A 23,114-nucleotide genomic window follows, 5' to 3' on the forward strand; every position below is an offset into this window, starting at 1 on the left:
GTGGATAGGTTGTGTGGTTTGAGCGAAGTTGCAAGGTAATTAGCTATATCGGCGAACCATGGCGCAGACTGTGCCGCATATAGATGCTCGTCAGGAAACCTTTCAACGATTTCTGCTTGTTCAAAGCTGCCCTTGTGATCTATCCTCACTAGTGGAAAAAGGGCCATTTGCATCGGCCGTTTAGGGCCTTTTGCATCGGCCGCAGCGCGATGCAAAAGCCCTCGACGCAAATGCAATTGCATCGGCTGCTGGCCGATGCAAATGAGGTGGTCATTTGCATCGGCCCTTTAAAGAGGCCGACGCAAATGGCCACCTCTATTGCATCGGCCCTTTGTAAGGGGCCGATGCAAATGATATATCAACCACGTTAAATGACACAATCATTTGCATCGGCCCCTTACAACGGCCGATGCAAATGATTTTTTATTTGCATCGGTCTTTTCAAGGGCCGATGCAAATGATATAACATTTGCATCGGCCATATTTAAGGGCCGATGCAAATGACTGTATTATTTGCATCATCCATATTTAAGGGCCGATGCAAATAATGAATTTATTTGCACAAATAAATTTATTTATTTTTCCAGAATTTAATTTTAATATCCTGCATTTTATTATCCTGCATTCAGATTTGTTCAATTTGAAGAAAAAATATACTAAATCAATATATTGCATACAAATTAACAGTTTGATAAGAACAAAAAGGTTACCATTTGTTTCCAAGTTTTTGGTACAAAAAAACAAAAACACTTCATTCTAGTGTAGCAAAATCCTACGAATTTACAAAAAGGAAAATGACTTCATTCTAACTTTAATGTGAAACAAAAACACGAAATGCACAATCAACCCTTCAAATTGCAGCAAAATCCTACGACCTGTGTCAATCAAAAATCATGAAACAAAAACAATTAATATAAGCAAAGCCACTCCGAAATAAAACATAATAAATGGAAGCAACAATACATAATATCTCACCGAATCTTAAATTGGCGCATTGGTTATAAAATACGCCGCCCAAATATCTCTAACGATATTTATCTCATCATCGGAATAAGGTGTGCTTCTTTTAAGAACCTAACAAAAGCAAAAAGTGAAACGTAAATACTCAAGCTTGTTTAGCATACACACAATTAAAAGTATCTTGATAAATTAGAAATGACAACTAACATCAAAAAATGAAAATTGAAAAATGAACATGTGCAAATAGAAACAGTATTGAAAATCATCCCGAGTTCATTGATGAAATGAACATGCTGAGTTCATACCTCTCATCTCATAACTATAATCCCTCGACCATATAACACCCCACTAGCAAAAGACAAATGAAAATTGAAAAATGAACATGTGCAATAGAAACAACGTTGTAAAATCATCCTGAGTTTCATACCTAAGAGACATTATTATGATTGCCGATGGCAACACACTTTATTCAACAAAAGATTACACAGCTTAGTCACAAAATATTACACAATGAAAGTGTAGCATGCTGAAAAAGAAATCAAATAAAGCACTAAGCATTTCCACATTACTTGAGACATACTCGCCCATAATAATTTTGATGCTAGTAGCACGAAAAGTATATAAAGTTGGTAATTAGAGCATTTAGATTTTCATAAAGTTGCAATTGGGCATAGCATTTACTTGGTGGAAATTCAGCATAACTTAACATTGGAATTTCAAATACCAAGAGAGTAAGAATAATATATTAAAAATATTGAACAGTACAATCTTGCTAAAAGCTGGTTAGTCTTTTTCTAATGAATAATCTATACATAAGCACCTCGTTCACTTGAGCAATAAAGATTAAAATGAAGATATAGAGAAAACACAGACCCAAATCAAAAGCCAATGTCTAAGAAAACACAGAATACTGGTATAATAACAGTTATCATAGCTCTATCAGAATGAGTCCCAATCAAGCCCTCTATGGTCAAATTCCTCAACTTCCTATAGCAACTATCCCCAACTCCACACAGGTTGCAGATGTGGAGGAATTCCTCACTGATAGGGAACAATTGAGCACTTATCTCAAATCTTGCCTTGCCTCTCCTCTATCTTTCTTCTATTTTGGATTGACAATTGTGCAGAATCAGTGGTGACAGTCATGCATGTAATTGTTTCAAAATTTCCCCACCTTGCGACCACTCTTGAAGAAATTCAAGAATATATGCTTGGATAATTCACACATTGGTGAACACGGGTGCTACGGAAACTGAAGGACGCTCCCCTAAAAGATGAAATTCTACTCTTTTCTACACTTCTAAATTGTTGATACAATAGAAGAGAACAATATTAGGAAATGGTTCAACTAAGACTAGTATTTCTTAGGGAAAAAATTATACTCTTCTGCCAGTACCTAAAATTGATACAACATATTTTAAACAGTATATGCAATCTCAATCTGCCTTCATTCAAGCTCTAGGCAAGCTTAACGCCCATTCAGAGCCTGAAAATTCATGTATCATTAACAAGAAGTCCAGTAAACCATTGATGCACTTTGACAATTTGAGACACTTAAGGTAAACAACAATACCTAGTTCCTTAAAGAATTTTAATGTTTCCGTTCTCGTTTCATTTGGTCCTCTCTCTTATCAGCTCATTCCTTTGGTAATGATAAAGATGAGTAAACCATATAATAACCGTTAATGCCACCATGACATCAATAATCCAAATCGTGTGCTATTAGGGAACAACTTTCTGTGAATTTCTATGACAGCTACTAACAACAAATGTAATCTGGCATCAGACTCCATAGGATAATTATCCATTTCACGTAAGACCACCAACTGTACCATATCTCTCAAGCAAGTAGGCAAGGCTCAAAGAAGCAACTAAAATTACCTTGGTGAGTTTAATCAGGCATTTGACAACAAGATCAGAGAACTTCTGATTTCTGATGGCAAATGTCTCACTTGACGCGGGTGAAGGCCATCTTGAGGGATCCAGTGGACTTAAGAGATTAATCAGGACACCAAAGGATGAAGTTCGATCAGCATTATCCTGTATGTACAACCACTTATAAGGTAGGAAGTAAAACGTATCTTAAACTTGATAAGAAAAGAAGCATGTCAGTTAAACCATCACCAAAATTTTAAGCATAAGCACATTCAATGCTTTCAATAGTTGGCTGTCGTCGCCCATATGAGGAACCCTTTCATCCAACAGTCAAAGTAGAAGCTCTGTTATTAGACTGTCCAGAGTGCTCACTTTAACAGCATGAGCAAGTCTTTTATTTTGAAATGTCTGCAGCAAATTCAATCAAGCAAAACACTATGTTAGTGTTGGAAATAGGGCTAAGGTATAGCAGCGGAAATATAAAAATTTTCGCCTACTTCCTTTTAACCATAGGATCCGTTAATCGTTATTTCATATAAAGAGGGATAAGAAGATATACCTTTCGATGATCAATCTACCGTTGCAAACGAAGTGCCCACAACTTCAAAGGAGATGTAAACTGTTTACCAATCTGCCCCTATTTGAAACAGACCTTCCAGACCTCCGAACGACAATCCCTTCGGTGGAAACGTAGAAGAATATGTCTAGAAGCTACTGTCCAAAAATCGCGACGATCCGACGGTTTAATCTCCGGGAATCCTCGAAATAGTGAACTGACCTGATGTAGGCGAAGAAAAACGAATTTCTCCCTTTTGATTGTTTTTCTTCTTTCGTGAACACGGTGAGGTTAAATTAGAATCAACCCTTATGAGATGTAACCAAAATAGATTACCTCTAATTAACCAACACAAGATCAAGGAGAAAGAGGGATGAATTAGATTAATCAATCGATGGAATGCCGAATGAATTCTTGTCCACGAACTTGGGGATGGGAATTCTTTCTTTCTCTCTCCAGAAGCAATTTCGAAAATCACTTGTAGGGGGGAGGAATTAGTGTGTCGAAATTCATTAGGGTAGGGGTATATATATTAGGTTGTATCTAAACCTAGTTAGATAGGAATAGGTCACTTAATAGGAATCCAATTCAGAATAGGATTTCTAATTATTATCTTACTATATGTCTAATATAATTAGGATAATAATAAGTAACCTAGTTAGATAATAATAGGAGCATATTAATCTAATTAAAACTCCTACTTTAATTATCTCTTAATTAATTTAATTCATAATCCTAATCAAATTAGGATTAGTGGAATAAATTAATTCCTTCCCTAATCATATATATAAATTTCGACCCCCCTATCCATGTGGGCCTTACTGGGCTCAATTGGGCTTCCATCTATTAATCAGATCCATCTCTCTTTTGTTTCCAAGTCTTATGTGTGATCCATTAGGTCCTTACTACTTCTGGCCGTATGCAACTATTAAATTAATTTCTTCAAGAATTATATTTAATCCTTGCATAACGGAATGATGAACAGAGCATGTTATCGGCATGTCCGTAATCATTCCCCCAGAGTCCGTTAAGAAGACAGGTTGATTCTGCCGTTAACCCTTCCGTATTAGTTACGGTATAATACGATCCTTTATCAACTACATCCTTGAACTGAATCTTATGACTATGGGTAATGTCAAGTCACATATAGCGAGACGTTCATTTTACTTGTTATTGGCCGAGTCAACTCAAAAGATAGGTTAAGTGAAATCCGAATTTCTACTCTTAAGCTATCACCTTGCAAGGGTTTAGAGTCGAGTCTTCCACAAGCGATCCTTGGATGTATCTCCCATTCATCGGGAGTGATAAATGCTCAATCCAATGTATAACTACCCTGACATTACCTCCTGTGACACCCAACCTTTGCAGTTCACACCCCAGAGTCATCTCTGTTAAGGATCGTGGGACCACGCGATCAAAGTCTCACATTCAGTAATTCAGGATGACCAATTAACATTCCTTTGAGTCTGAGGATTAGTTATACCTATTAATACCAATGAGATGAACAGGTGACAAGGATGAATCTACCCATCCTGTTATCTCAAGTCGGATCCCCAATCCTAATGAACAACGTTTCACCGGATCTATGTAACTGTCCAGATATCTATATATGTGAAGCTTGTGAGATCAGCTTTCTGTCGGACAGAAGACATTGTTACATACAAGTCTCAACAGTGATATATCAATCCTAAACATATCACTTGACTTGGGGTGGTTTTAAGTTTATTAGTTTATTATAAAGTTTTGTCTCACTTCATGCTTGTATGAACACTTTATAATCACTTTAAACAAACTTACGGATTTCCTTTTATTAGACTTTATTTAGTGCTTTAAAAGGGATTGCCTTTATATAGTTATAAAACATATATCTTATTAAAACAAATGATAAAAAGAACAATTCATTTACAATAAGTTTGTATCCTGCAACAATTGTCTATAGGACACTAAAACCCCAACAGTTAGTTCTCCAAAAAGGAGTATTCAGTCTCTGCTTGTTATTCAGTCAAACCAAAACCACCATCCTAAGAAAATAGAGATGCATGCTCATTGCTTGGGCAACCTTACTTTCGCCAATGGCAGAAGGATCTTGTGATACTCATATATCTTCGATCGATGGATCAACTGACATGCGAGCAAGCCATCCAAATTTATTATCTTGCAATACAAAGGTGCCCTGTAAGAAAAACATAAGCGAGATTATGATCTCCATAATTATTTTTAGATCCAATTAAGAATTGAATGGCAAACTTACCTGATGATTCGTCTTCAAGTTGTCTATCTGCTTCTTGAAAAGCTCAGACCAAAAGTCTTTACATATGAACTTTATTGCCTCTAAATGGTCACTAAACCTTGGTCGCTCCATAGTATACCTGAGAAAGTAAATCTCTGTTAATCCATTCCTCAAACCTAAATTTTTTATTCTTTTCTAGACTTTCACAATAACCAAACAACACCTCAAAATTAGAATTTAGATTTAAAGATCCAATCTAAAGAAAATAGAATAAATATTACTAAAAACTGAACGGGACTATGAAATCAACAAGATCGGAAAAATTAGGGAATTAAAGGATTTGAAAGATGTTTAAGATTGGCCGACCTGATAGCCAATAGCTTCGATACGACGGCCGGCGAGCTCAGGCTTGTTGGCGTCGAGGCGATTGCAGTATGAAGAAACCATCTCGATGAGTAAGCCATCAATGCAGCTCTCTGAGGCCACGTCTAGCTATCAAACAAACATCACCATCCTCAATAACGAAACAAAAACAAAAACCAATACCAATAGATTAAAAGAAACGCAGTCAGATCACTGATACAGGAAAACAAAAACAAACAATTGAATCCCAAACATAACAAAAACGAATTCCAGCAAATCAAACCCCATACCTGATTCAAAAACACCATAAGAAAGACAAGTCAACCGAGCGTGGCCAGATTTAAGGAGGAAAAGGAATGGCGCAAAGAGAAAAAGAACTCTTTGACGAAGGAAACCCAATTGAGATATGGCGAAGAGAAAGATTTGGTTTCATAGAAGATAAGTATGAAACGGGTTAGCGGAGATTAAAATGAATTAAAGAAACAGAGGTGTGGTGGAAGAGGAACAAACACCAACGAAGACAAAGCGTAAATGGGTCTAGGGTTATCCCTTTCTAGCGCCGTCAACGATTCCTGTTGACAAGAAGAAGACTCGACTGATGGGGAAAATGTAATGTTTCATTTGCATCGGCCTAGAAAAAGGCCGATGCAAATGATTACAGTATTGGCCGACGTAGATATGTAAGCGGTCTTTTGCATCGGTTCTTAATAAGGGGCCGATGCAAATAACATAAGCATTTGCATCGGCCACTTAAAGGCGACTGATGCAAACACATGAATGGGCTTTTGCATCGGTCTTTAGCAATGGCCGATGCAAATACCAAACGTATTTGCATCGGTCCCTACTAAGGGGCCGATGCAAATACTGTATCTAATGACAATTGCATCGGCCCTTAGTAAAGGGCCGATGCAAATGTGTTATTTGCATCGCGTGTCAAAAGGGGCCGATGCAAATACAGCGATGCAAATGAACGTTTTTCCACTAGTGCCTTGACAAATGATCTGCTGCAACATTCTCCGTTCCCTTTTTATCCTTAATTTCCAGATCAAACTCCTGGAGTAATAACAACCATCGGATCAACCTTGGCTTAGCATCTTTCTTCGCGAACAAGTATCGCAACGCTACGTGGTCTGTGTGAACAATCACCCTGGATAACACCAGGTAGGGTCTAAATTTGTCGCAAGCATACACAACCGCAAGAAGTTCCTTCTCGGTAGTTGTGTAGTTCTGCTGGGCCTCGTTTAATGTCTTGCTTGCATAGTAGATGGGCCGAAACTTCTTTTCAATCCTCTGTCCAAGAACAGCTCCCACACAATTATCGTTTGCGTCGCACATCATTTCAAACGGTTTCTCCTAGTCAGGTCCAGCTAGTATTGGTGAATTGATCAGTTTGCTCTTCAAGAGTTCAAATGCCTGTACACAGCTTGTGGTGAATACAAATTCAACTTCCTTATGAAGTAGGGCAGACAAGGGTAGTGCAATCTTTGAAAAATCTTTGATAAACCGGCGATAGAACCCTGCATGCCCCAGAAAACTTCGCACATCCTTTACATTGGTGGCCACAGCCAGCTTTTCTATCACCTCTACTTTAGCTTTGTCCACTTCCATCCCTTTTTCTGAAATTTTATGCCCAAGGACAATTCCTCCTGTGACCATGAAGTGGCATTTCTCCCAATTTAAGACCAAGTTAGTTTCCTTGCATCGCATGAGCACCGCTTCAAGGTTGTTCAAACAGCTGTCAAAGCAGTTCCCATAAACCGAGAAGTCGTCCATGAATATTTCTACTGTTCGCTCCACCATGTCATGAAAAATGGACACCATGCATCGCTGAAAAGTGGCAGGAGCATTGCACAGGCCGAACGGCATTCTTCTGTAAGCATAAGTCCCATATGGACACGTGAACGTTGTTTTCTCCTGGTCCTCACAATGAATTGCGATTTGGTTGTATCCTGAATATCCGTCAAGAAAACAGTAGAATGCATAGCCCGCTAAACGCTCTAGCATCTGATCAATGGAGGGCAGCGGAAAATGATCCTTCCTTGTCGCCTCATTGAGCTTCCTGTAATCAACACAAACTCTCCATCCTGTGATTGTTCTTGTGGGCACTAACTCATCTTTCTCATTGAGGACTACTGTCATTCCTCCCTTCTTTGGCACAACATGAACAGGGCTTGTCCAAACACTATCGGATATTGGGTAGATAATTCCAGCATCGAGAAGCTTGATTACTTCTTTACGTACAACCTCCTTCATGTGGGGATTTAATCTGCATTGCGGCTGGACTGTTGGTTTATGCTCCTTCTCCATCAAGATTCTGTGAACACAGACTGCCGGGCTAATTCCTTTTATGTCATCAATTTTCCACGCGATTGCAGCCTTGTTTCTTCGCAAAACCGCCAAGAGTTGCGCCTTTTGATCTGGAGTCAACTTTGAAGATATGATGACCGGACGTCCGCTGGGTGGTTCAAGGAATGCGTACTCGAGATGATCAGGCAGTGGCTTCAATTCTGGTTTAGACACAGGCACAGTTGGTACCTCTGGTGGTTCTTGATGGGTTGGAACAGTAGGGTCGAACGGAGGTGCCGGAAGGTTGGACTCAATGGAACACCCTGTCCCTGCGCATATGTTCACCTCTTCTCCCAATAAAGTTTCTAATGTGTCCTGTTCCTGCAAAGTAGAAAGACTTTGAAAATCATCTAAGAAACAGCATGTGTCATCATTATTATTCGCACGCCTCATAGCCTCGTTCATCTTAAAGATAACTTCTTCCCCATTAATTCTTAAAAATAAGCACCCCTCACCCACGTCTATCAATGCCTTCCCTGTTGCTAAGAATGGTCTTCCTAGGATGATAGGAACATGCAAGTCTTCATCTATGTCCATTATAATAAAATCAACGGGCAAAATGAATTTTCCTACTTTTACTAGCACGTCTTCCACTATCCCCCTAGGGTAGCATACGGAACGATCAGCTAACTGAATAGACATGCGAGTAGGCTGGGGTTCTCCTAGTCCAAGTTTTGCATACACAGAATATGGCATGAGATTTATGCTAGCCCCTAAATCACATAGTGCATTTTCAATATTCAGTTTTCCAATAGAACAAGGTATCGAAAAACTCCCTGGATCTTTTAGCTTCTTGGGCAGCTACTGCTTGTTTTGGAGTATTGACGAACAATCTCTGTTGAGTTGTATCATGGAAATGTTTTCCAGCTTCTTCTTGTTCGATAAGATGTCCTTGAGGAATTTGGCGTATGTCGGCATCTATGCCAGTGCTTCCACGAAAGGAATGTTTATATGTAACTTCCTTAAGGTATCCAGCACCTTCGAATTCTGCTCTTCCAACTTCTTGTTGATTAGACGCGTTGGATATGGCATAGGTGGAACATACGGTGGTGGTGGTTTATACGTTCTTTCCTCCTCCTCTTGATCTGGCTTACTTGTTTGGTCTGCCTTCCTTGTTTCTTCATTTCTAGGAATAGCTTGTTCCTGTTCTCCTTCAGCTTCTTTGGACGTTCCTGCACACTCAGCGTTCTTATCAGATAAAACCACAAGTTGAGTTTCCTTACCAGACCTTAGTGTGATTGCCATAACGTCGCCTTTAGGATTTGGCTCTGTATTACTTGGCATTATCCCCTTTCCTTTTGATGTGGATGCAGCTATCTGGTGAACTTGTGTTTCCAAACTCTTGATTGATGCTTGCGTTTGTTTCATGAAATGCATCATCATTGTTTTCATATCTGGTTCGACATCTTCCTTTTGTGGCACATGTTGTTTATAGTGCTGCTGAGGTTGTCTTTGGTAATGTCCTCCTTGTTGTTGTTGATACCTAGGCTGATCCTGATACTGTGGTGGTCCCAGCTGGTCTGGTTGGACTGTCCATCCAAAATTTGGATGGTTCCTGGTTTCAGAGTTGTACGTGTTAGAATAACGGTTAGGCTGGTTCCTCTGATTGTACCCTGCGTAGTCGCATTCAGCCCGTGTGCCTTTTCCTTACTTAACTTCGGGACAGTTGATATTGAAATGAGCTCCTCCGTAAAAACCACAACTGTCATTAAATGGCGATTCATTGAATGGCGGTTCATTGTGAATGGACGAGACATTTATCTTTCCCAGCCGTCGAGTAAGCTGTTCTACTTGGCTTGTCAATTTCGAAACGACATCCTCATTTCCTGTCCTTTTCCCTTCACTTCTGGACGAGTGCCAGTTGTAACTCGTGCTTACCACTTTCTCTATTAGGTCATATAAAGCTTGTGGCTCTAGATCTTCTGGGTTACCATTCGCGATAGATTCAATCTGGATTTTGTAAACGTTGGTTGCGCCATTGTAAAAATTCTGCATTTGCATCCACATAGGGATACCATGATTTGGCACCCTTCTGAGCAGCTCCTTGTACCTTTCCCATGCTTCAGCCAGCGACTCATCTTCATCCTGTATGAAGCGTGACACTTCATTTCGTACCTTGATGGCTTATCGAGGCGGAAAATACTTCATCAGAAAAGCTCTTGCCATCTCTTCCCAACTCGTGATCGTTCCTCGCTGCAAATTTTGCAGCCAGGTTTTCGCTTTATCCCTCGGGGAAAAAGGAAACAGCTTCAATCTGATCACGTCGTCAGAGACACCCCTGTTCGACCTGAATGTGTTGCACAATGTGATGAATTCTTGAAGATGCCCATTTGGATCTTCCGATTGAAACCCATTAAATTGCACTGAGGCCTGTATCATCTGTATCATGGACCCTTTTACTTCGAACATGTTGTTTCCCTCATTGGGCAACACGATACACGATGAGTGTCCCTTGGTAGTTGGCCTAGAGTAGTCTCTGATTCTCATAACAGGAGGGTTATTGTTTTCTCCTTCTTCTTCTTGGTTTGGTGGAACTGGCTGTTCTGGGCCTTCCCTTCCAGCCATTCTTCTTTCTCTTTGCCTTTCTCTCTGTTTAGCACGTCGAGCTCCCGCTCTGTTTCGTCTACACGTTCTCTCTAATTCGAGATCGATAGGAAAAACAGGAGGTGCAGCTCTACGCATAAACGGGTAATTAACTTCTTTGTTCCTGCACGCCTTAACACACAGATTAAAAACACCCTGTTTTACAAAAATTTCAGCTATAAATTTGTTGCTCTCAATCCCCGGCAACGGCGCCAAAAACTTGTTGTCCTCAGATTAGACTCTAGCAAGTGCACTAGATACAAGTAATAAAGTGATAAGTGAGTATCGTCTCCACAGGGATTGTGATTCAAATCAATATTAGAAATCGTTGCTAAACAGTGTGTGTCACAACAGTGTCTTTTTTTATCGTTGATTGTTTGATGTTGGTTACTTAACAATTCAGGCAGACTGATGAAACAAGAAAATGAAATAAATTTGCAAAGATTTTAGAGAATAGAACAGGTTCGACATAGCCGAACACGGTGTGCTACGTCTTACAACATTCCATGAATACAAGACCATGCCAATGAAGCCAAAGTTTCAGTTTGAAGTGAGTTTGAGTCAACTTTCGTGTGTTCTCAAACTCCTAAGATTTACTAACACCTTTAGCGTCCTAAAGGTACGTTCTTTCTAGCATTAAGAACAAAACTGCATTTCTAGATGAGAAAACCCTTGACACAACCTTCTTACTTGTCAGCTTCGAAGTTGGGAGATCAATAGAGATATCGGTGAAGATGAAAGCAGTGTCCTATCATTCATCTAACACATACATACATTCTTAAGCAAGAAAGTTAAACCCTCATTGACCACAACATTGGCAAAATACGAAATATTCATAAAAACATTGTAACACTTACATCACCGGGTCGGCCAGGCCGTGCCCGTTCAAAAGGACTACTCACTCATATCGAGCAGTTAGCAGACGATGGTTCTTGATACAGCTTGAGACTCCATGGGAGCTCTCTTCTTTCTTCTATTCTATGTTACTAAAAAAATACTAAAAATCCGAAGTACTAAACTTTTCTCTGCTTCACCTATTTAAAGGGAAAGACATAGGCCAAAATAGGTACAACTTTCGTACCCTTTCTACAAAATAAGTCAACTACCAACTACAATTAAAATAAACTAAAATGATTAAATTTCGATTAACCCTTGAACACTCAAGGGGGTGATACTTCAAGTCATCTTGCTTCTTTAGGCAATCGAATCGCCACACACTTTCACCTGCCGCTCTGCCGCTTTCCCTGCTACTACCACCATGATCTGTCGTTGTCCGTCATTGGAAAATCCGGCGTTTGACCGCTGGATACAAGTAAAGCTCCACTCCTCTTGGCTTTAGCAAAACAAGCTGTTTCCAGCGAGTTTAGCATTTCTCTTTGCTTATCTGTACAAGGACAGTAATTAGCCCTTATTTCTTACCAAATGACATAATAAAACACCCAAATTCCCTTATAAATACTATGTTAAATTTAGTCAATTCCATGCCTAACAGTTGCTGAGAACCTTTATGCTGACTTCGGTCTTACCTCTTCTCCTGAGTCCCTAGAACCTTTTATTGGTGTCCCTTCTCCTCAAACCAAAACTCATAAGGGAAGCATGGAAAAGCGGTTCAAGCGGAAGGCACAGAAGCCTAACCTCATAGACATCTTAGATGATTCTCCGCTGCAGGGCCCTATCACTGACCTGACGGGGCTTCAATTGAACTTCTTCACCAACATCACTGAACCCACTCCAAGTCAAGTGAAGGAAAATCAAGCCTCTGTTCCTCAGACTCAGGAACATACCGACTCCCAAATCCAAAAAGGGAAACCTTCTACCGACACCGCTGCTCCACCTTCTACTGAGCAAGTGCTCGAAGTTCCAGCTGCTCAACCCAACGAGCTAGCAAAGGAAAATACCCCTGCTCAAGACAACCCTGAACTGATTCCACCAACTATTCCAACTCAGCTTCAGGTTGACACTGAGCAGGTTAACACTACTGCTGCACAAACCACTCCAAATCCAACCGAGCAGTTAATAAGCCAGTCAGCTCCTGTTGCTGGCCTCAATAATGAGAATGCCGCTACTGACCAAGCTGGCACTTCTACTTCTAGACAACGCCTAAATTCTCCAACACCCACTGTTAACTAGAAAACGGCCCCTGAGACTTCGCAGAACAACACAGAAGATGATTCCTATAATTTTCTAAACGTCTCTGAGTCAGGACGTCGAATCATCTACTCAGCTTATATGCTTCTGCAAGAAATTGATCTGTCTCAAGCCGCTGCTACTGGGTCCACTCCTGCTGAGCCAACTCAAGTTTCATCCATCACGCAACTTATGACCGAACTTAAAGGTCTCAAGGAGCTGATGAACTTTATGACCTCCCTGGTGTCTCAGCAGCCCAAGCAAGCATTTATGGTCAAGCTGGCGGAGCTTCAGCTTATGATGTTAATCACATGGACTCCATTGAAGGCAAAAATTAATGCCCTATCTACCGTGAACTCATCAACCGCCACTTCTGCTGAAGTGACTCAGCACTTCACGCAAATGCAAACCGAGCTTACTCAGGCTCGAGAACTTATCTCATCCACTTCTCAATGCTCCATCGAACAAATTGGTGAGGCTATACGTCTACTCAACCTGAGCAAATAAGAAATGGAAACTGACCAAGTCAAGACCAACGACATCATGTACTGCACACGATCAACTCTTGAGCACGTTCGCCACATAAACGCTCAGCATCATATCTACGATGCTTCCATGCTCAGGATGTATCATCAATCATACGCAAGGATGACAGACTCAATCACCTGGATGGGGAAGTCACTGGAGTTCATACTCAGTTTCATTAGTGCACATATGAACATTCCTTCATCCAGCATGGCTGGTGGTCTCGAGGTATTTAAAGTTCTTCAAGCCAGTACGAGTCAAATGCAGCAGTATTCATCCATACTGACTCGTGCTGTTCAACATGGTCAGTTCTATACTTCTGCCCCTCAGCCTGGTGATGCTGGCAAAACGGGGGAGAAAGATAAGCATCCAACAGAAGGAACTCAACAGCAAACTCACTCAGGCTCAACTTCTGCTGTCCCGGGCAAACAAACTCAGCAACAAGGAACTGCCAGGCCGAGCCAAACCAAACCCAAAGCTAACCAAGTTCAAGTCAACATCAAGAAATAGAACTAGAAATAGTCTTAGCTTGTAACTTGTGTTTTTATACATGGCATGTTTCTTTTTGGGCTGAGTATATATTCATACTATCTTTTATATATATATGTGATGCTTTATATGCTGTGTGCTGACTGTTCTCATATAACTACTCATTGAACAAAATAAATTAAAACTTGTGACTGTAAAAATTATACAAGTATTTGGCCACTGAGTAAAACTACTCAGTCCCAATTAATATACTCAGCTTACCTATACTCTGATACCTGAACTTAACTAAGCATTAAAACTGAGTAATTGAAAAATGTTCCAAGTACAGACCCTCTTCTGAAGCTGACCTTAGACTCATTTCGATTAAATCTTAGAAGGTTTAGAACTGAACTAAGTGAGTAAATTCAAACCTTAGACTCACTCGATTAAATCTTAAAGGTTTAGACCTGAACTAAGTCAATGGATTCAACCCTTACGGGGGAGTATCTTCAAAAGCTTTTGAAAAGGTCAACTATCATGGGGGAGCTCAACACTGAGTTCCTTATTAATATTTTTGCCAACATCAAAATGGAGGAGTTTGTTGAAACACCTTTCCACATGATTTTGATTTGACAAAAGTATTTAAGTTAATCCCATGATTAAAATATCCCAACAATTAAATTTAAGTGCTTTGATTTAATTGTACTAATGAGTTTGTTCAATGTTGAGTAAGTTAATTAACAAGAACAGGAACTAAAAGTCTATAAGAGAAAGTGAAGAGAAAGTCAGTAGAAGCTGAGTAAAATGCAACTCAGCTTAGCGAAAGAAAATGTCTTCTTCAGAAAATCTTGAAGGCGAAGCCGCTGAGTTAAGCTGAGTAGTAGTCAGGTCAGCGTCAATGATCCGTCAACTTGGAAGACAATGTCTGACAATTTTCTGAAACAATTAGAAGTCTCAGAAATCTGTCTAGAAGACTTTTTCGAGAAAGAGCATGGACCATCTGACATTTATTAGAAGACAAACCTGGCGTAAGAAGACAAACCTGGCTCCTAATGAATACGGAAGACAGGATTGGCCTGCTGCACTGAATGTTGACCAAGTGATGACGAATGAAGACCGTTTCCCCACAACGGCTATGTCAGGATTCAAATCATTGGCGCCTCAAAGATCACTATAAAAAGACCAATCCATCACTTGAATCAAACAAGACAGAGAAGTAGATCTTCATCGAGTTAAACTATTGAGTGAATACAAATTAGAAGCTCTGTCAAAAAGAAAAAGCAAGTTCTTACACCAACTTCAATCATTGTGTAAAAGTCTAGAGTGATTTTATTCATCTAAAGTGTTATTCATTCAGTGAGGACAAGTTTTGTATCATTTGTAAAAGGTTAGAAAGCCTGAGTACTCAGTTATAGTACTTAGTGTTGGTCCCTTATAATATTACAAGTATAGTTCCAAGGGGGGGGGGGGGGGGTTAGGAACTATTTAAAAATTTTAAGCTAGGGCAGACTTCTTTTTCGTGAGAAAGAGGTTTGGACAGCGGCGCTGAGTGAATGGCAAGATACTGGCTTAGTCAACTAGTGACTAGGTCAGTTTCTTTACTTGAGTAAGGACATACCACTTAGAGTCTATTCCTGAGCTCAGATATTCAATGCGCACAACTCAGCTTGACCTCTTTACTTGGTCAGTTTTTTGTTTAAGCAAGCAATAAATATATAAAGGAGTTTAAGGTTAGAAATATGTTACTCAGCAGATTTATCCAGGTTCGGCCTCCAAGCCTACGTCCTGTCCCCGGAACACGTTCCGAGATTTCGAATTCTCTACTGAGCTCTTTAACGGTAGAGCATCAAACCTTTTACAATCTTAGCAACTGAGTATAACAAGAGTACCTTCCTCTATACCTCTACTCAATCCTAATCTCTCGCTGAGTACTATAACCGAGTACTCAGCCTTTCCTTTCTAATCTCTAGAAATGATAAGTGTTTGTCCTAAACAACGATTGCTAAGACACCTTAGATGATTGAATAATCACTCTAGACTTTTACACAAAGATATGAAATGTAGTGTAAGATTGTTTTGCTTTTTCTTGCAGAACTTTGCGTAGAGATTTGGTCAGCGTAATGGCTTGATCAAGTTCTGTATGAAATGAAGCAACTGATGGCACTATTTATAGAGACGTCTGAGGCATCGGTCATTTCGAATTTCGAAATAACCGTTGGAGGGAAACGGCTTCCTGTCGTTGTCATCCTGTCTTGCTCAGAGCTCTCGGCCAATCAGATTTGAGTATCTTTTGTCTTCGGTCAGCTTTTGGTCAGCTCGGCAGAATGTCTCTCCATTTATGGTAATGTCAACTAGATAGCATACTGTGTCTTCTGAACTTTACCCAAAGTGGAAACACTTTGTCTGGAAGTTTTCCTTAGCCAGCTGCTGTCTTGTACGCTTTGTCGAATCAACTCAGCAGCTTCGTCTCGAAGTTGTTCCCCGAAGGTCTTCTAGGCCCTTCTTCCGCTGAGTTGCGTTTTGTTCATAACGACAACGTTTTGACATACGCGGGCCGAGTTGCCTTAAGCTGTTTGACTTGGGCTTTGACTTCTATATTGGGCTTGGGCCTTTTAAACTTTGTATCTTATAAACAATTTAACTCAACATTGAACAAACACATTAGTAGAATAAATCAAAGCATTTAAACTTAGTGTGTTTAGAATATGTTTTTAATTATACTTAAACAACTTTGTCAAATCAAAATTATGTGGAACGGTGTTTCAACAAACTCCCCCATTTTGATGTTGGCAAAACTATTCAGCGAAGAACTCAGTATTGAGCTCCCCCATGATAGTTGACCTAATATACTTAGCAAACTCCCCCATAAGGGTTGAGCTACAGACTTAGTTTTACTCTAAACATTTAAAGGTTTAATCGAGTAAGTCTAAGGTCAGTTTTCGGATATAGGTCAGCTCATGGAACATATTCTATTTTACTCAGTGTTTAAGCGGAAGATTTAACATTCAGAGAGCGGTGAGTAATTTGTTGTTCAACGAGTTTTATAAGACAATGTTTTATAAACATACAAGTCAATGTCAAACATGTTATCAGCATTGGGTACAATCAACAAGTTTTATAGGCATTAAACATAGTTGATGTAATTGAAGATACATAATAACTTAATACACAACATCGTATATAAAAATAATTCATAACTCAGGGTTTGAATAAAAGATGCAAGTATTGATATTAATATAGGTAGTCAGTGTTTACAAACAAAAGAACAGGACAAGCATAGAGACTACATACTTAGCCTATACTGAGCTAGCCTATATCTATTTCTTTCTCTTCTGTTTGGACTGACTAGACTCATGCTGTGTTCTCGCTTGTTCTTTCTCCCCCGTTTTGTCAGCATCGGGAGGAGGAATCCTGAAAGCGTCGGTTAAGACAGCTCTGGTCAGTTCTGTGGACAGCGCCTTAAGTCTATCGGCGCTTTCATTGACACCATCGAAAATAGCAATGCCATTATCTGAGACCTCAGAGGGTATATTAAGTTCAGCAGCGCTGATCATGCTTACGATGAAAGCTTGAGATTTTCCTACCCAGGTAAGTGCATCGGTCAGACCAGCAACGACTTGATGAAAAGTCTTCAATAAGGATGTGTCGTAGTATTGACGCTGAATATTGCTGTGACGTATGTGGTTGAAGGTTTGTCTGGTGATAGACAGCATTTCATTTTGTTTCATGGCGTCAGTGTCCATCTCTTGCTTGTTCAAGTTCAGCAATCGAACGGCCTCACCAATTTGCTCCACTGAGCACTAAGAATAAGAGACCATTTGCTCGTTGGTTTTGATTTGCTCGGTGTGAAGCTGAGCAAAGAGCATTTTAACTTCATCAGAAGTAGCATAGTGTGTGTTCGCAGCTGACAAAGTCTGAACTTGTTGTTGAAGAGCGTTGAAATGTTGAACTATTGTCAGCTGGATCTCCGCCAGCTTTGAGATGGAATCCTGCTTAGCTTGCTATGCTTGAAAGGTAACGATGACACTCAGCAAGTCCTTGAATCCCTTAACTTCGTTGAGAAGCTGAGTTACATGGGAGAGCTGAGTTGTCTCGGCAGTAGAAGACCCAACAGCAGGTTGAGTGGATTGATGAAGGTCTTTGATCAATGTTTGCAACGAGTCGATGATTCTTTTTCCAGACTCGGTGGCATGCAAGTAGTTAAGAGAGCCTTCATTTGCTTGCCTTGTTTCCTCAGTATGACCGGTGGGAAGAGGAGTCAAAGGAATGACGTGGTCAGTGACTGGAAGTGTGTTTCCAATCTGCACTTGAGTTTCAGGTAGAACTGATTGATCGGCAGAGGTGTTGATTGGAGAAGAGGTAATTCTAATGCTATCTGTGCTGACTGGTGTAGGAATGTTGTGAGTCAGCACAATGCTTGCATTGACAACATTTACATGAATTGACTCAACTTGACTTGTTGAGTTGGCGGAAGCATTTAAGTCGGCATGTTCCTTTGGTGAAGAAACAGAGGCTTGCTTTTCAAGGGAAGCCGATGGAGTAGTAGATGGTTGTTTTCTGAAAAATTTCAGCTTGAGTTTAGAAGGGTCTTAGGTCGGCTTCTGGATAACAAAATCAGGGACAATTGGTGGTTGAACAGGAAGGTCACTGATTGTCTTCTGACTTGCCTTAACCAATCTTCTTCTGCGAGGAGGAGGAGTGTCAGCTTGTATAAATTCTCCTGAGTGAGAGGGAGAAGTTTCCTCTTGATCAGCATTAAGCTGGTCAGCTTGTTCTTGTCCTTGATCAACATTGTGTTGGTCAGGTTCTTGTTCATCCCCAGCAGCCAACCTAGTATTGGTTGGCTCAGCATCAACCTCACAAGTTGTTTCCTCAGTGTCCCCAGCGTCGTCCTGACCGCTTGCTTCTTCTTGTTCTTCATCTTCTTCACTATCGCCATCTAACTCTTCCTCAACTTGTGCAATGAACTGATCGTCCAGATGCACTTCATCTTCTTGATGCTCAGCTACAGTTCCTAGACACTGTGTGTAGTGTGAATCACCAGGCACAATGACGTCAGTAGGGATAGCATCAATAGGAGTCAGTGTAGAAGACTTCTGCTTCTTTTGAGGCTGCTCATCAGCATCTGTTCTTTCCTCAGTTTCAGGCTCATCTTGCCTGCTCCTTTTCTCAGCTGACTTAGGTCTCTCCTGACCTGGTTCAGCAGCTGACTTAGGCTTCTTGTCCTGAGGCTCAGCCTTCTTTGAAGGAGTCCCAACAGCTTTCCTCTTGCGGGCAGCTGGAGCCTTTGTCCTTTTGCTTTGCTTTGGAGCTGTTTCCTCAGCTTGTTGTTCAGCAGCTTTTCCTTTCTTTAGGGGCTGATTGAACTTCAAAGCCCTCAGCGAAGCGGCTGTTATTTCAGATCCTCTAGCCTTAGTTTCCTCAGATAGGTCTATTTGATGATCAATGAGGATCCTGGTGATGAGTGATCCCAGCCTGAGAGTTCCAGTGCTCCTTAGGAACCCAACAATCAAGAATACTGGCATATTGATCGGCTTGTACGTCAGCATATGCCATATGAAACATTGCTCAAAATTCGTTGCTGATGTGGTGCGATCTTGGGATAAATGAAGTAGGTCAGTAAATAGTGAGCCATCTTTTGGTGCTGACCCATTGAAGTACTTGAGATTTCTCCAGAATGACCAGGGGGCTTGTAAAAGTTGACTTCGTAGTTAATGTTATCCTAATCTCCAGTTCTTCTCAGTTTTGCTCCCTCATTTTTCAACTTCAGCAAATTTGCCAAATAGGTGGGATTGATGAAAATCGTTTTCCCCCTTACTATTGTTGCCAGATAGTCCTGGTTATCATCAGCGACTCGGAGGTTGTTGTAGAACTCCCTTACTAGGTAAGGATAAGTGTGATCCCTAATAGAGAACAACTCGGTCCATCCATTTTGCGATATCCATTCGCAGAAGGGTTGCTCGGATGTCATGAAGGTCTCAGAGACCCATCATGAGAAGTCTACTTTCCATTCGCTAATATCTTCGAATACCTTGGTATAGGTTCTTGCCTTGGTCGGCTTTCCTTTGGATGGGGCAGCTTGGTCAGCTTTGCCTTTGCTCGGCATAGTGACCTTGGTAATTTCAGGCACAGTAGTTTGCCTGGAGGGTTCATCAGAGCTGGTCTTAGGGTGACCGGCATCGGAGATGTTGACGGAAACTCTAGTCATTGTTTCAGAAAAGGATTGGAAGCTTTGAGGGGTTTTAGAGAGAGAATGCTTTGCCAAAGAATTCGGTAAGTGTAAAGAAAATAAAAATGGGGATTTACCCATTATTTATAGCGGTGAAGTGTGGATCTTATCGAATCCATGTGTCAGTTTTTCCTTGGGATTGTCAACCGACAAAGATCCTGGCATTTATGACACATTCGGCGCATACGTCATCCTAGGTGGCTATTCGCGTGCTTTTGCTTTTAATGCAACGGATTTATCACTCAGCGTTTTATATTCTGAGTGGTCAGTAGGATGATTTCTCAGTTTGAGATTACTACTCGGTGTGCATATTTACTCAGTATTGATGTGTATTTTGCGTTAAGTACTCAGCATAACAATCACTCAGCATGCATTTGCCTAAATCATTCAGCATAGTAATTCACTCAGCATAAATTTATATTTTAGAATAGGAATTTACTGAAGAGGATTAAACATACCAATGGCTTCTCTCAGTATGTTGAACTGTTCACGAGCCAGTGGCTTTGTGAAGATATCCGCAAGCTGCTCATCCGTTGGGATGTAGGTCAGCTTTATCTCACCTTTGAGTACATGGTCTCTAATGAAGTGATGCCTTATGCTGACATGCTTCATTCTGCTGTGTTGAATTGGGTTCTTTGATAGATCAATTGCACTTTTGTTGTCGTATTTGACCTTAATTGTCTTTGTTTGAACACCATAGTCTTCAAGCTGTTACTTAATCCATAGGACTTGACCAACACAGTGACCAGCAGCAATGTACTCAGCTTCAGTGGTAGACAAGGCTACTGACGCCTGCTTCTTGCTGAACCAGGATACAAGACAGCTTCCTAAGAAATGACATCCTCCAGAGGTGCTTTTCCGTTCTAGCTTGTCTCGACCATAGTCAGCGTCAGTGTATCCAACGAGTGTAAAGCCATGAGTGTTGGGATACCATAAACATGCGTTCACTGAGCTTTGCAAATATCTAAGGATTCTTTTTACAGCTATGTAATGAGATTCCTTAGGGTTAGATTGATATCTAGCACAGTAGCATACTGAGAACTGAATGTCCGGTCTACTGGCTCTTAAGTAAAGTAGAGAGCCTATCATACCTCGATACAATTTTCTGTCTACTGACTTACCATTCTCGTCAGCGCAGAGGACAGTGTCAGTGCCCATAGGAGTGGATATTGGCTTGCAATTTTCAAGATCATATTTCTTCAATATCTCCTTGGCATATTTAGCTTGACTGATGAAGATGCCATTCTTTCCTTGTTTGATTTGAAGTCCAAGGAAGAAGTTGAGTTCTCCCATCATCGACATTTCGAACTCAGTCTGCATTTGCTTGCTAAATTCCTTGCACATTGACTCATTAGTAGCACCGAAAATAATATCATCAACATATATTTGAGCCAGCAGGGTATCTTTACCCTTTCTCTTAATGAATAAGGTTGTATCAGCTTTGCCCCTGACGTAGTTTCTAGTCAGCAGGAAACTAGTCAGCCTCTCATACCAAGCGCCTGGTGCTTGCTTGAGGCCGTACAGAGCCTTTTTGAGTTTATAAACGTGGTTTGGGAATTTAGGATCCTCAAACCCTGGAGGTTGATTGACATAAACTTCCTCGTTTATAACTCCATTAAGAAATGCACTCTTAACATCCATTTGAAACAGTTTAAAGTTCATGTAACATGCATATGCACATAAAATCCTAATAGCCTCTAGCCTTGCCACTGGGGCAAAGGTCTCACCGTAGTCAATACCTTCTTGATGAATGTAGCCCTGAGCTACCAGCCTTGCTTTGTTCCTAACTACGTTTCCTTGCTCATCCAGCTTGTTGAGGAAGACCCATCATGTTCCAATGGTCTTCTGACTCCTTGGATGTGGCACTAGCTCCCATACATCGTTTCTTATGAATTGGTCGAGTTCCTCTTGCATTGCGCTCATCCAGAATTCATCTTCCTCAGCATCAGCGAAGTTCTTAGGTTCCTGAACTGAGACGAAGGCTACATTGCTGAGGTACCTCCTGAGTTGGTTTCTTGTCATCAGGGTATTCTCAGCGGCATCAAGGATTGCACTCTCTGAGTGCCCTCTTGGAATCCTTATCTCTTTGGGTAGATTGATGTCTTGTGCTGTCTGTGTTTCAACAATCTCTGCAGGTGAAGACTGGTCAGTGAAAACAATATTTGGTTCACTTTTACCTTTGATCAGCCCTTGAGGGAATGACTCAGCGGCTGTATCTTGATCAGCGGGTGCTGAGTGTGGATCATCCTCGGTCAGCGGCAGATATCTTCCTGCAGGGTTAGTTTCGTCGAACTCAACATGTACTGACTCTTCTAAAACTTGAGTTCGTTTATTGAAAACTCTGTATGCTTTGCTGTTTGTTGAGTAGCCTAGAAAGATAGCTTCATCAGCTTTTGAGTCAAATTTAGCTAGGCTATCTTTAGTATTTAAAATAACACATTTACAGCCAAAGGCACGAAAGTATCCAATGTTGGGCTTTCGTCCTTTCCAAAGCTCGTAGGGGGTTTTCTTTAGTATAGGTCTAACAAGAGCCCTATTAAGAATATAGCACGCTGTGTTAACAGCCTCACCCCAAAAATACTTTGGAAGCCTATGCTCACTCAGCATTGTCCTGGCTATTTCAACCAGTGTTCTGTTCTTCCTTTCAACGACCCCATTTTGTTGAGGCGTTCTAGGAGCAGAGAAGTTATGGTCAATGTCGCTGGCTTCACAGAATTCAACAAACTGTTGGTTTTTGAATTCTCCACCATTATCACTTCGGATGTGAGCAAGTTTTAGGTCTTTATCATTTTCAAGTTTTCTAACCAAATTTGAAAATGTATCAAAGGTCTCATCCTTGCTACTCAGCAAGA

The 23,114-nt window shown here is 40.6% G+C and overlaps 1 long non-coding RNA gene across 2 annotated transcripts; it reads right to left on the bottom strand.

The window, feature by feature from the left end:
- Positions 1-1,006: 1,006 nt before the first annotated feature.
- On the bottom strand, positions 1,007-3,150 carry LOC136220664 (uncharacterized). Of its 2 annotated transcripts, none has more exons than XR_010684657.1 (3): positions 3,085-3,150; positions 2,842-3,000; positions 1,007-1,074 (listed from the first exon to the last, which is right to left on the bottom strand). It is a non-coding gene; the product is annotated as an uncharacterized lncRNA (long non-coding RNA). The 2 variants fall into 2 exon arrangements; XR_010684656.1 differs by lacking the exon at positions 1,007-1,074 and adding an exon at positions 2,016-2,260.
- Between the last annotated feature and the right edge of the window lie 19,964 nt (positions 3,151-23,114).

The sequence above is a fragment of the Euphorbia lathyris genome, chromosome 2 (genome assembly GCF_963576675.1).
Source record: "Euphorbia lathyris chromosome 2, ddEupLath1.1, whole genome shotgun sequence".
Taxonomy (NCBI): Eukaryota; Viridiplantae; Streptophyta; class Magnoliopsida; order Malpighiales; family Euphorbiaceae; genus Euphorbia; species Euphorbia lathyris.